Source organism: Balaenoptera acutorostrata, chromosome 13, assembly GCF_949987535.1.
Source record: "Balaenoptera acutorostrata chromosome 13, mBalAcu1.1, whole genome shotgun sequence".
Taxonomy (NCBI): Eukaryota; Metazoa; Chordata; class Mammalia; order Artiodactyla; family Balaenopteridae; genus Balaenoptera; species Balaenoptera acutorostrata.
This window is the reverse complement of record NC_080076.1, coordinates 73,448,108-73,461,704: the sequence shown is the minus strand read 5'-3', so window position 1 is coordinate 73,461,704 and position 13,597 is coordinate 73,448,108. Positions and strand designations below refer to the sequence as shown.

At 40.7% G+C, this 13,597-nt stretch overlaps 1 pseudogene; it reads left to right on the top strand.

Moving 5' to 3' along the window:
* The first annotated feature begins 13,215 nt into the window (after positions 1 to 13,215).
* Positions 13,216 to 13,361, top strand: LOC114236373 (small nucleolar RNA SNORA18; annotated as a pseudogene).
* Positions 13,362 to 13,597: the final 236 nt, after the last annotated feature.

Sequence of the window (13,597 nt, the reverse complement as noted above, 5' to 3'; positions counted from 1 at the left end):
CACCATCACCCTGATACCAAAACCAGACAAAGATGTCACAAAGAAAGAAAACTACAGGCCAATATCACTGATGAACATAGATCCAAAAATCCTCAACAAAATACTAGCAAACAGAATCCAACAGCACATTAAAAGGATCATACACCATGATCAAGTGGGGTTTATCCCAGGAATGCAAGGATTCTTCAATATATGCGAATCAATCAATGTGATACACCATATTAACAAATTGAAGGAGAAAAACCATATGATCATCTCAATAGATGCAGAAAAAGCTGTCAACAAAATTCAACACCCGTTTATGATAAAAACCCTCTAGAAAGTAGGCATAGAGGGAACTTACCTCAACATAATAAAGGCCATATATGACAAACCCACAGCCAACATTGTTCTCAATGGTGAAAAACTGAAACCAATTCCTCTAAGATCAGGAACAAGAAAAGGTTGTCCACTCTCACCACTATTATTCAACATAGTTTTGGAAGTTTTAGCCCTGGCAATCAGAGAAGGAAAAGAAATAAAAAGAATCCAAATCGGAAAAGAAGAAGTAAAGCTGTCACTGTTTGCAGATGACATGATACTATACATAGAGAATCCTAAAGATGCTACCAGAAAACTACTAGAGCTAATCAATTAATTTGGTAAAGTAACAGGATACAAAACTAATGCACAGAAATCTCTTGCATTCCTATCCACTAATGATGAATAATCTGAAAGAGAAATTAAGGAAACACTCCTATTTACCATTGCAACAAAAAGAATAAAATACCTAGGAATAAGCCTACCTCAGGAGACAAAAGACCTGTATGCAGAAAACTATAAGACACTGATGAAAGAAATTAAAGATGATACAAACAGATGGAGAGATATACCATGTTCTTGGACTGGAAAAATCAATATTGTGAAAATGACTATACTACCCAAAGCAATCTATAGATTCAATGCAATCTCTATCAAACTACCAATGGCATTTTTCACAGAACTAGAACAAAAAATTTCACAATTTGTATGGAAACACAAAAGACCCCGAATAGCCAAGCAATCTTGAGAAAGAAAAACAGAGCTGGAGGAATCGGGCTCCTGGACTTCAGACTATACTACAAAGCTACAGTAGTCAAGACAGTATGGTACTGGCACAAAAACAGAAATATAGATCAATGGAACCGGATAGAAAGCCCAGAGATAAACCCACGCACATATGGTCACCTTATTTTTGATAAAGGAGGCAAGAATATACAATGGAGAAAAGACAGCCCCTTCAATAAGTGGTGCTGGGAAAACTGGACAGCTACATGTAAAAGAATGAAATTAGAACACTCCCTGGAGACCTTCAAGATGGTGGAAGAGTAAGACGTGGAGATCACCTTCCTCCCCACAAATACATCAGAAATACATCTACATGTGGAACAACTCCTACAGAACACCTACTGAATGCTGGCAGAAGACCTCAGACCTCCCAAAAGGCAAGAAACTCCCCACGTACCTGGGTAGGGCAAAAGAAAAAAGAAAAAGCAGAGACAAAAGAATAGGGACGGGACCTGCACCTCTGGGAGGGAGCTGTGAAGAAGGAAAAGGTTCCACACACTAGGAAGCCCCTTCACTGGCGGAGACAGGGGGTGGTGAGGGGGAAGCTTCGGAGCCACGGAGGAGAGCACAGCAACAGGGGTGCAGAGGACAAAGCGGAGAGATTCCCGCACAGAGGATCGGTGCCGACCAGCACTCACCAGCTTGAGAGGCTTGCCTGCTCACCCACCCGGGCAGGTGGGGGCTGGGAGCTGAGGCTCCGGCTTTGGAGGTCAGATCCCAGGGAGAGGACTGGGGTTGGCTGCGTGAACACAGCCTGAAGGGGGCTAGTGCACCACAGCTAGCTGGGAGGGAGTCCGGGAAAAAGTTTGGACTTGCTTAAGAGGCAAGAGACCACTGTTTCAGGATGCACGAGGAGAGGGGATTCAGAGCACTGTCTAAACGAGCTCCAGAGATGGGCACAAGCCATGGCTATCAGTGTGGACTCCAGAGACAGGCATGAAATGCTAAGGCTGCTGCTGCAGCCACCAAGAAGCCTGTGTGCAAGCACAGGTCACTATCCACACCTCCCCTCCCGGGAGCCTGTGCAGCCCGCCACTGCCAGGGTCCCGTGATCCAGGGACAACTTCCCCGGGAGAACACACGGTGCGCCTCAGACTGTTGCAACATCACATCGGCCTCTGACGCCACAGGCTCACCTCGCATTCCATACCCCTCCCTCCCCCTGTCCTGAGTGAGCCAGAGCCCCCTAGTCGGCTGCTACTTTAACCCAGTCCTGTCTGAGTGAAAAACAGATGCCCTCAGGTGACCTACACGGAGAGGCAGGGCCAAATCCAAAGCTGAGCCCCAGGAGCTGTGTGAACAAAGAAGAGAAAGAGAAATCTCTCCCAGCAGACTCAGGAGCAGCGGATTAAACCTCCAAATCAACTTGATATACCCTGCATCTGTGGAATGCCTGAATAGACAAGGAATAATCCCAAAATCGAGGTGGTGGACTTTGGGAGCAACCGTATATTTTTTTTCCTTTTTCTCTTTTTGTGAGTGTGTATGTGTATGCTTCTTTGTGTGATTTTGTCTCTATAGCTTTGCTTTTACCATTTGTCCTAGGGTTCTGTCTGTCCTTTTTTTTGGGTTTTTTTTTTTTTTTTTTTTTTTTTTAGTATAGTTTTTAAGCACTTGTTGTCATTGGTGGATTTGTTTTTTGGTTTGGTTGCTCGCTTCTTTCTTTCTTTCTTTCTTTTTCTTTTTTTCCTTTTTTTATTACTTTTTAATTTTTTAATTTTTAATATTAATTTTTTATTTTAATAACTTTTATTCTTTCTTTCTCTCTTTTCTTTCTTTCTTTTTTTCTCTCTCTCTCTCTTTCCCTTTCTTTCTTTCTCTTTCTTTCTTTCTTTCTTTCTTTCTTTCCTTTTTTCTTTCTTTCTTTCTCCCTTTTCTTCTGAGCCATGTGGCTGACAGAGTCTGGGTGCTCCGGCCAGGTGTCAAGCCTGTGCCTCTGAGGTGGGAGAACCAAGTTCAGGACATTGGTCCACCAGAGACCTCCCAGCTCCACGTAATATCAAACAGCGAAAGCTCTTCCAGAGATCTCCATCTCAACGCTAAGACCCAGCTCCACTCAATGACCAGCAAGCTACAGTGTTGGACACCCTATGCCAAGCAACTAGCAAGACAGGAATGCAACCCCACCCATTAGCAGAGAAGTTGCCTAAAATTGTAATAAAATCATAGACACCCCAAAACACACCACCAGATGCAGACCTGCCCACCAGAAAGACAAGATCCAGCCTCATCCACCAGAACACAAACACTAGTCCCCTCCACCAGGAAGCCTACACAACCCACTGAACCAACCTTGGCCTCTGGGGGCAGACACCAAACACAACGGGAACTATGAACCTGCAGCCTGTGAAAAGGAGACCGCAAACACAGTAAGTTAAGCAAAATGAGAAACACACAGCAGATGAAGGAGCAAGTTAAAAAACCATCAGACCAAACAAATGAAGAGGAAATAGGCAGTCTACCTGAAAAAGAATTCAGAGTAATGATAGTAAAGATGATCCAAAATCTTGGAAATAGAATGGAGAAAATACAAGAAACATTTAACAAGGATGTAGAAGAACTAAAGAGCAAACAAACAATGATGAACAACACAATAAGTGAAATTAAAAATTCTCTAGAAGGAATCAATAGCAGAATAACTGAGGCAGAAGAACAGATAAGTGACCTGGAACATAAAATAGTGGAAATAACTACTGCAGAGCAGAATAAAGAAAAAAGAATGAAAAGAATTGAGGACAGTCTCAGAGACTTCTGGGACAACATTAAACGCACCAACATTCAAATTATAGGGGTCCCAGAAGAAGAAGAGAAAAAGAAAGGGACTGAGAAAATATTTGAAGAGATTATAGTTGAAAACTTCCCTAATATGGGAAAGGAAATAGTTAATCAAGTCCAGGAAGTGCAGAGAGTCCCATACAGGATCCAAGGATAAACATACCAAGACACATATTAATCAAACTATCAAAAATTAAATTCAAAGAAAAAATATTAAAAGCAGCAAGGGAAAAACAACAAATAACATACAAGGGAATCCCCATAAGGTTAACAGCTGATATTTCAGCAGAAACTCTGCAAGCCAGAAGGGAGTGGCAGGACATATTTAAAGTGATGAAAGGGAAAAACCTACAACCAAGATTACTCTACCCAGCAAGGATCTCATTCAGATTCGAGGGAGAAATTAAAACCTTTACAGACAAGCAAAAGCTAAGAGAATTCAGCACCACCAAACCAGCTTTACAACAAATGCTAAAGGAATTTCTCTAGGCAGGAAACACAAGAGAAGGAAAAGACCTACAATAACAAACCCAAAACAATTCAGAAAATGGTAATAGGAACATACATATCAATAACTACCTTAAATGTAAAAGAATTAAATGCTCCAACCAAAAGACATAGACTGGCTGAATGGATACAAAAACAAGACCCGTATATATGCTGTCTACAAGAGACCCACTTCAGACCCAGGGACACATACAGACTGAAAGTGAGGGGATGGAAAAAATATTCCATGCAAATGGAAATGAGAAGAAAGCTGGAGTAGCAATTCTCATATCAGACAAAATAGACTGTAAAATAAAGACTATTACAAGACAAAGAAGGACACTACATAATGATGAAGGGATTAATCCAAGAAGAAGATATAACAATTGTAAATATTTATGCACCCAACATAGGAGCACCTCAACACATAAGGCAAATGCTAGCAGCCATAAAAGGGGAAATCGACAGTAGCACAATCATAGTAGGGGACTTTAACACCCCACTTTCACCAATGGACAGATCATCCAAAATGAAAATAAATAAGGAAACACAAGCTTTAAATGATACATTAAACAAGATGGACTTAATTGATATTTATAGACCACTGCATCCAAAAACAACAGAATACACTTTCTTCTCAAGTGCTCATGGAACATTCTCCAGGATAGATCAGATCTTGGGTCACAAATCAAGCCTTGGTAAATTTAAGAAAATTGAAATCGTATCAAGTATCTTTTCCAACCACACGCTATGAGACTAGATATCAATTACAGGAAAAAAATCTGTAAAAAATACAAACACATGGAGGCTAAACAATACACTACTTAATAACCAAGAGATCACTGAAGAAATCAAAGAGGAAATCAAAAAATACCTAGAAACAAATGACAATGAAAACACTACAACCCAAAACTTCACTCTGTATGAGTGACTTACTTCACTCTGTATGAGTGACTTACTTCACTCTGTATGAGTCTGTCATACAGAGTGAAGTAAGTCAGAAAGAGAAAAACAAATACCATATGCTAACACATATATATGGAATCTAAAAAAAAAAAGTTCTGAAGGAACTAGGGGCAGGAGAGGAGTAAAGACGCAGACGTAGAGAATGGACTTGAGGACATGGGGAGGGGGAAGGGTAAGCTGGGACGAAGTGAGAGAGTGGCATGGACTTACATACACTACCAAATGTAAAATAGATAGCTAGTGGGAAGCAGCCGCATAGCACAGGGAGATCAGCTCGGTGCTTTGTGACCACTTAGAGGGCTGGGATAGTGAGAATGCGAGGGAGATGCAAGAGGGAGGAGATATGGGGATATATGTATATATATAGCTGATTCACTTTGTTATAAAGCAGAAGCAGAAACTAACACACCATTGTAAAGCAATTATACTCCAATAAAGATGTTTAAAAAAGAATATCCTTCCTTTTAAGGCTGAATCATTCCATTATGTAAATAGACCACATTTTGTTTATCCATTCATTCACTAATGGACATTTGGGTTGCTTTCACCTTTCAGCCATTGTGACTAATGCTGCTATGGACATGGGTGCGAAGGTATTTTTGGATCCTCTTTGAAATAAGAGCAATCACAGGATGGGTGGATGGATGGAAGGATGGACGGATGGATGGATGGATGAATAGTGGATGGATGGGTGGATTGATGGGTGATAGATGGATTGATAGATAAGTGAAAGAGCTCCAAACTGAATTAGATCTGTTTCCTGTCCTGGATGTCACACTTTCTACCTGCATGACACACCGGACATCAGAGACACTGTGACATAACAGTGACCCCATTGTAACAATGGCAGTAGGATTGAGTTAAAGGGAATTTCAAAATACTTATAAAGATGAGTAACTCTGTGCTATTTCATGATCACAGTTGGCATGTATCAGTAAAAGGATTATATATTTACAAGACCTTAAGGTATTGCTGTCTAAGAAGAATGGGATTTCCCAGAGTGGTAATCCTAGGAAAGAAGGGAGTATTCAAGTTGGGTAAAACTCACACTCAGTATCAAATGTGGAACAACCGTAACATCAGTCAAAACAGCAAAAACAGAGTCACTGAAAATTCAGGACCTTGAGCCACAGATGATGCTGGCAGTGAATGGATCCAAGATGCAAAGAACTGGGCAAAAATGAAGAGTATAGAGAGGAGATTTTTGAGAATACTGAGCTCCACTCTAAACTGGCCCACAGGATTTGTTTATCCATAGTCTCACCATCCACAGGAATGTAAGAACCAATCCTAACAGAAAAATGAACAAAAAATACAAACAGTTCATATAAAAGAAAATACAGGATTTCCCTGGTGGTGCAGGGGTTAAAAATCTGTCTGCCAATGCAGGGGACACGGGTTCGAGCCCTGGTGCAGAAAGATCCCACATGCCACACAGCAGCAAAGCCCGTGAGCCACAACTACTGAGCCCAAGTACCACAACTACTGAAGCCTGCATGCCTAGAGTCCGTGCTCCACAACAAGAGAAGCCACCACAATGAGAAGCCCACGCACCACAATGAAGAGTAGCCCCTGCTCACTGCAACTAGAGAAAGCCTGCGTACAACAACGAAGACCCAACGCAACCAAAAATTAAAATTAAAAAAAAAAGAAAATACAAATGGCACATAAACATACTAAAAGATACCCAGTCTTTCTTTAATAAAGTACATGGAAATTAAAACTACAGTAAGATACTATTTTTTACCTATCAGACTGGAAAAAAATCACAAATAAATTGATAATACATTGAGTCATAGAGGAAACATTTACTCTCATACATTACAGGTGAAAGTATAAATTGGTACCAACTTTAACAGAGTAATTTGAGAACATCTATCAAAATTATATCAAGAGAATGAGAAGACAAGTCACAGACTGGGAGACGATATTTGTAAAAGACACATCTGATAAAGAACTGTTAACCAAACCTATACAAAGAACTTTTAAAACTTAACAATAAGAAAATGAACAACTCGATTTGAAAATGGGCAAAAGGTCTCAACAGACACCTGTTCAAATATACAGATATCTTCTGACATACAAATAAGCATATGAAAAGATGCTCAACATCATATGTCATTGGAGAACTGCAAATTAAAACAATGAGATAGGGCTTCTCTGGTGGCACAGTGGTTGAGAATCCGCCTGCCAATGCAGGGGACACAGGTTCGAGCCCTGGTCTGGGAAGATCCCACATGCTGCAGAGCAACTGGGCCCGTGAGCCACAACTACTGAGCCTGCGCGTCTGGAGCCTGTGCTCTGCAACAAGAGAGGCCGTGATAGTGAGAGGCCCGTGCACCGTGATGAAGAGTGGCCCCCACTTGCCACACTAGAGAGAAAGCCCTCGCACAGAAACGAAGACCCAACACAGCCATAAATAAATAAATAAATAAATAATTTTTTAAAAAAAACAACACAACAACAACCAAAAAAAAAAAAAAAAAAACTAACTGGCCCACATCAGGGCAGAAAAAAAAAAAAAACAAACAAACAATGAGATACCACAACACACCTAACAATATGACCAAAATCCAAAACACTGACAACACCAAATGCTGACAAGAATGTGGAACAACAGAAACCCTCATTCATTGCCGGTTAGAATGTAAATTGGTGCACCCACTTTGGATGATAGTTTGGCAGTTTCTTATAAAACCAGATATAGTCCTACCATACAATCCAGCAACTGTGCTCCTAGGTATTTACCCAAAGGAGTTGAAAACATGTTTGCACACAAACGTGCACATGGGTATTTATAGCATGATTGCTAAAACTTGGAAACAACCAAAATGTCCTTTAGTAAGTGGTACATCCAAACAATGGAATATTATTCAGTGATAAAAACAAATATTCTATCAAGCCAAGAAAAGACATGGAGGAATGTTAAATGTATATTAATGAGTAAAAGAAGTCAATCTGAAAAGGCTATATACTGTGTAATTCCAACTATATGACATTCTGGAAAAGGCAAAACTATGGAAACAGTAAAAAGATCAGTGATTGTCAGGGTTTAGAGAGCAAAGGGAGATGAATAGAAGAACACAGATAATTTTTAAGGCAGTGAAATTATTCTGTATGATACTCTAGTTGTAGATACATGACATTATCTATTTATCAAAACTCATAGAATGTGCAATGCCAAGAGTGAGCCCTAATGTGAACTATGGACTTTGGATGATAATGAGGTATCAATGTAGGTTAATTGATTCTAACAAATGTACCATTCTGGTGCAGAATGTTGACAGTGACAGAGGCTGTGCATGGAGGGAAGGGGATATGGTAACTTTGTACTTCCAGCTCAATTTTGCTGTGAACCTAAAACTGCTCTAAAAAAATAAAATCTATTTAAAAATTATATATTCACATACCCTTTGACCTAACATTTTTTTTCTAAGAATTTATGCTACAGATAGGCTTACATAAGGGCAAATGACCTACATTCTAAGTTATTTATTGCAGCACAATTTGTAATGGACAAAGATTAGAAGCAACCTAAATCCTCATCCATAAAGGATTGGTTAAATATATTATAGTTTATCCACTTAATGGAATAATAATATGCAGCCATTAAAAATAAAAAAGAGGGACTTCCCTGGTGGCACAGTGGTTAAGAATCTGCCTGCCAATGCAAGCGACACAGGTTCAATCCCTGGTCCAGTAAGATCCCACATGCCGTGAGGCAACTAAGCCCGTGAGCCACAACTACGGAGCCTGCGGTCTAGAGCCCGCGAGCCACAACTACTGAGCCTGCGCGCCACAACTACTGAGCCCGCGCGCCACAAGTACCAAAGCCTGTGTGCCTAGAGCCCATGCTCGACAAGAGAAGCCACTGCAATGAGAAGCCTGCGCACTGCAACGAAGAGTAGCCCCCGCTTACTGCAACTAGAGAAAGCCCGCACGCAGCAACGAAGACCCAACGCAGCCAAAAATAAATAAATAAATTAATTAAAAAGCTCTTGTATATTGATAGGTAGTAGTGATCTCAAAGATATTTTGTTAGGTTAAAAAAGCAAAGTGTACAAAACAACATATAGTATGCTAAAATTCGTATAAAATATCAGGGGGTAAGGGAAGAATATAGGTATATATTTGCTTACATGTACAATTTTTAAATCTCTTGGATACACAAGAAGCTGGCAAAATTTATTGCCTTCAGGGAAAATATTTGGATGACTGGGAGACTTTCTCCATATATGCTTACATATGAACCATGAGAACGTATTATTTATTAGATCAATGGATAGTAAGAAGGAGGGAGGGTGGGAGGGAAAGAGAGAAAGAAGAAGAAAGAACACTACACTAGGATCACTGAATATTCAAGTATTTGGGGACCTCAGGGATCATCAAACTTGACTCCATAATGTATTCACTGGATCAACAAATATATATTGAGTGTCCTATGTACGCCGGCCACTGTTTCAGGTGCTGTAGACAGCAAGATGCAAAGATGTAGGAGTACACAATCTAATGGGGAAAGACCTTATAATGAGAAAGGAAGTCCCAGAGAATGAACAGACCTTGTCAAGATCACCCAGATTGTTGGTGGAAGAGCTAGGGCTGAAACCCAGGTCTGCAGGCTCCTGCTTGGTTTTATTATCTACCCTGGGATTAAAGTACAGTGAGAGAAATGGACTTGATTACCCAGGCAATGCTTACGAGTGTAAAGATAAGTGAACCACAAAACTGGCTTCCCAGAAAGAGCTTTCTTCTTCTACACATGCTTTCTAATGGTCATAGTCACCCCCAACCCATGAAAGATCTCCCAATACTATCTTCATCCTTCATTCACACAAACAATTATTTAAGAGTCATTATAAATAAATACTGTTAATACACACACACATACACTTTTCCAAATGATGATTCGTTTGTCCTTTTGGCTGAGACACCAAAAATGCTAAGACAAAGTAATTAAGGCACAGCCTCCCCTAAAGAATGATCTTCTGTCTGAGCAAGAGGAAGAACCTAATCCTAGTCAAGTATCCCTGATCCCTGGGATTTTCTAAGGATTTTAGGCAAACCCTTCAATAGGGTTTTTCCAAGTTTGGGAAATCCTACCAGGAAGCAAGAAAAGAAGAGCGTCATTCTCATTACATTGAATGACAAAGGTGCAACAATCAATGGCCTGTGGCTTAGCCTAATGTTTTAGGCTGACTTTGATTAAAGTATTATAGAACAGGTATAAAAATGAAACCATATATACACAAACACATATAAACATCCCCACAAATATATACCCACATAGACGTACACACAAATATCAACCCCAAAGAACAAAATAAAAGCCTGAGATGAAGAACCTTCTATTCTAAATTGGCTAAACTTAAAGAAAGAACCAATGTGATGTTTCAAAATGCAAAATCCTGAAATCTCTGTTTGTCTTCCAAGTGATTCTGTGATTGGAGGAGGACCTGCTGGTCGACCTTCCAGCTTTAATTTGGTTCTGACAGGTAGGTAGAACAAGGAATTGATCCTTGGTGAGACTGAAATTGCTGATGGGTGAGAGGAAATGGTTCAGGGCTGTGTTTGAAAAAAGTGGAGAAGGAAACAGATTTTTTTTTATATGGGCTTAGGCCACGGATCCAACCATAAGGCCTCATTTTTAATGGAGGGCCACCACAAAGTCCATTTGCTCTGCTCTCCAGCCAGCAATCATCACAGTTCCCAGTTTAATCTCTTGTTTTGACTCATCCTGAGTCACTCCCCACTTGTTTCCCACTTCCACTCCTTGTGAGAGCTTCCTTAGGTATTCTCCAAAGTCAAGTCAAAGTCGTTGCTTCATGTGAAAGAGGTGTGAGCTCTTTGGGGCAAAGGCCTCTTCAAATTAGAACTGTCATTAACATTGTGATTACACTCACATAGCCCTGATATGGGAGGACTGCTTGTGCCTTCTTGGGCACAGGGAGCTGCTGATGTGAGTGGCCTTGAGGGCCAGTTCTTTTAATGTCTGAATCAGGCATATGTTGGGTTTTCAATTTCCACAACCTGTAAGATAATAGACTCTTCAGGCTGAAAGGGGTTAAGAGCATCCAACCCACCCCTTCGTTCTATAATGGAAACTGAGACTCAAAGAGGAAGGGTGATTTGTCCATGGTCATTGCCTGATCTCTGTGCTCCCAATCCAATGCTCTGCCTTCTTCTCCAAAAACATTGTTCAAAATAAACCTTACAATTTCTTATGAAGTTAAACCTACACCTATCCTATGACCCTGCAATTCCACTTGTAACTATTTACTCAAGAGAAATGAAAACATATGCTATGGTCTGAATGTGTCCCCCTAAAATTCATTAAAATTCATATGTTGAGTCCTAAACCCCATAGGTAATGGTATTAGGAGGTGGGGCCTTTGGGAGATGATTAGGTCATGAGGGTAAAGCACTCATGAATGGGATTAGTGCCCTTATAAAAGAGGTCTCAGAGAGATGCTTATCTCCTTCCACCAGGTGAGGACACAGTGAGAAGGCACCAGCTCTGAACCAGGAAGAGGGCCCTCACCAAAACTCGAATATGCTGCCACATTGATCTTGGACTTTCCAGCTTCTGGAACTGTGAGAAATAAATTTCTGTTGTTTATAAGCTACCTAGTCTGTGGTATTTTGTTATAGCTGCCCGGAACAGACAAAGACAACATATATCCACAAAAAGACATAGACACAAATGTTTACAACAGTTTACCTGTAATAGCCAGAAACTAGATGCAACCCAAATATCCAGTAACAGGTAAATCAATAAACAAATTGTGGTATATCCATTCAATGGAATACTACTCATCAATAAAAAGGAACAAACTACACAGTGCAACATGGATGAATCTCATAGACATTGAACTGGGAAAAGAGGGTGAACATAAAAGAGTACATACTGTATTATTTCATTTGTACATAGTTCTAGGAGAGGCAAAACTAATTATTATTCTATGGTGAGAGAAAACAGAACATAGTTGTATGGGACAGGAGAGGGGTGATTTGCTTCAGAGGGGCATGAGAAAACTTTCTGGGGCACTGGCAATGTTCTATTTCTTGATTGAGATCATGGTTACATGGGTGTAAACATTTGTCAAAACTCACCAAACTGTACACTTAAAATCTGTATATTTTATTGTATATAAAGTGTACCTTCATAAAATTAACTAATAAAAAAGGGGAAAGACAAGCCCTTATATTTGCAGTGCTCTTTTCTGTTCACAGTGCATTTTCCCACCTCTCATCTCACAACCACCTCACAACAGCCCTGTGAACTCAGTGAGGTATGGCTGGGGACACTGTCTCCATTTTATAGGAGAGAAAACTGAGACTGAGAAGCAGCAGCCTCAGCCACCTGTGCCAGGTACTGGAAGCATCTCTATGGTCATAGGACCTGAAGAGCATAGAGTCCACCTCTCACTTGTCAGACAGACACACTGTGGCTCAGAGGGACAGGAACTTGTGAGTCCTACAGGACTCAGGGGGCAGGATCGGGACTAGAGTCCTGGACCCCTGGTTCCTAGCTCCATGTGCTCCCTCACCCACTGCACTTTTGCTCCCCTCCCTCCTCTCTCAGGCCAGGGCCTGCTCCTGCTGCCCGGGCTGCCCTCAGATCCCTCTGGGGGCTCCAAGCCTGACTTCCTCAAGCTAAGCCCCAAATCCCAGTTCTGCACTCTTCCCTAGGTGAATTCTGGGCTCCTCAGGCCCTGCTCTCAGCTAGTTGTCAACCCTCTCCGGGGTTCTAATGAATTCATCCACAGGGTCATTTCTTATGAAAGAATTCCCAGCGTTATTCCACCCAAGGACATCTGCCACAATTGAAAGAGTAAGAATTTGTTAATCAAAGAAAAAATTAAAATAAAAGATCATTTTCCACCTACAAGATTGTCAGATGTCATTGAGGTCTCTCCCAATGGGGCTTTTTCTATTAGCCTACATTGTTGGAAACACCTCACAGAGTAAATATGTGGATTTGTTTTTATTCACAGAATTATGTGAGTAAATTATGTGTTACATCTGTGGGAAATAACTATAAGACAGAGCTGCTAAACTATGAAAGACCTAACAGTCAAACTTCTTTTATCTTAGGTATTGGCATATCCCACCAATCTGCGCTATTCTAGGCTGTGATAGCTTAGGAGTGAACATGATTTGAATTTATGCATGTTCAGAGGTTGTCTAAAATTCAGAACCAGGCAAATCCATCTACTCTGACCTTAAACATGGCCCTAAAGTAAAATACTTGAAGAAAATGGCTCCCAAAGATTACAGGTGGGGA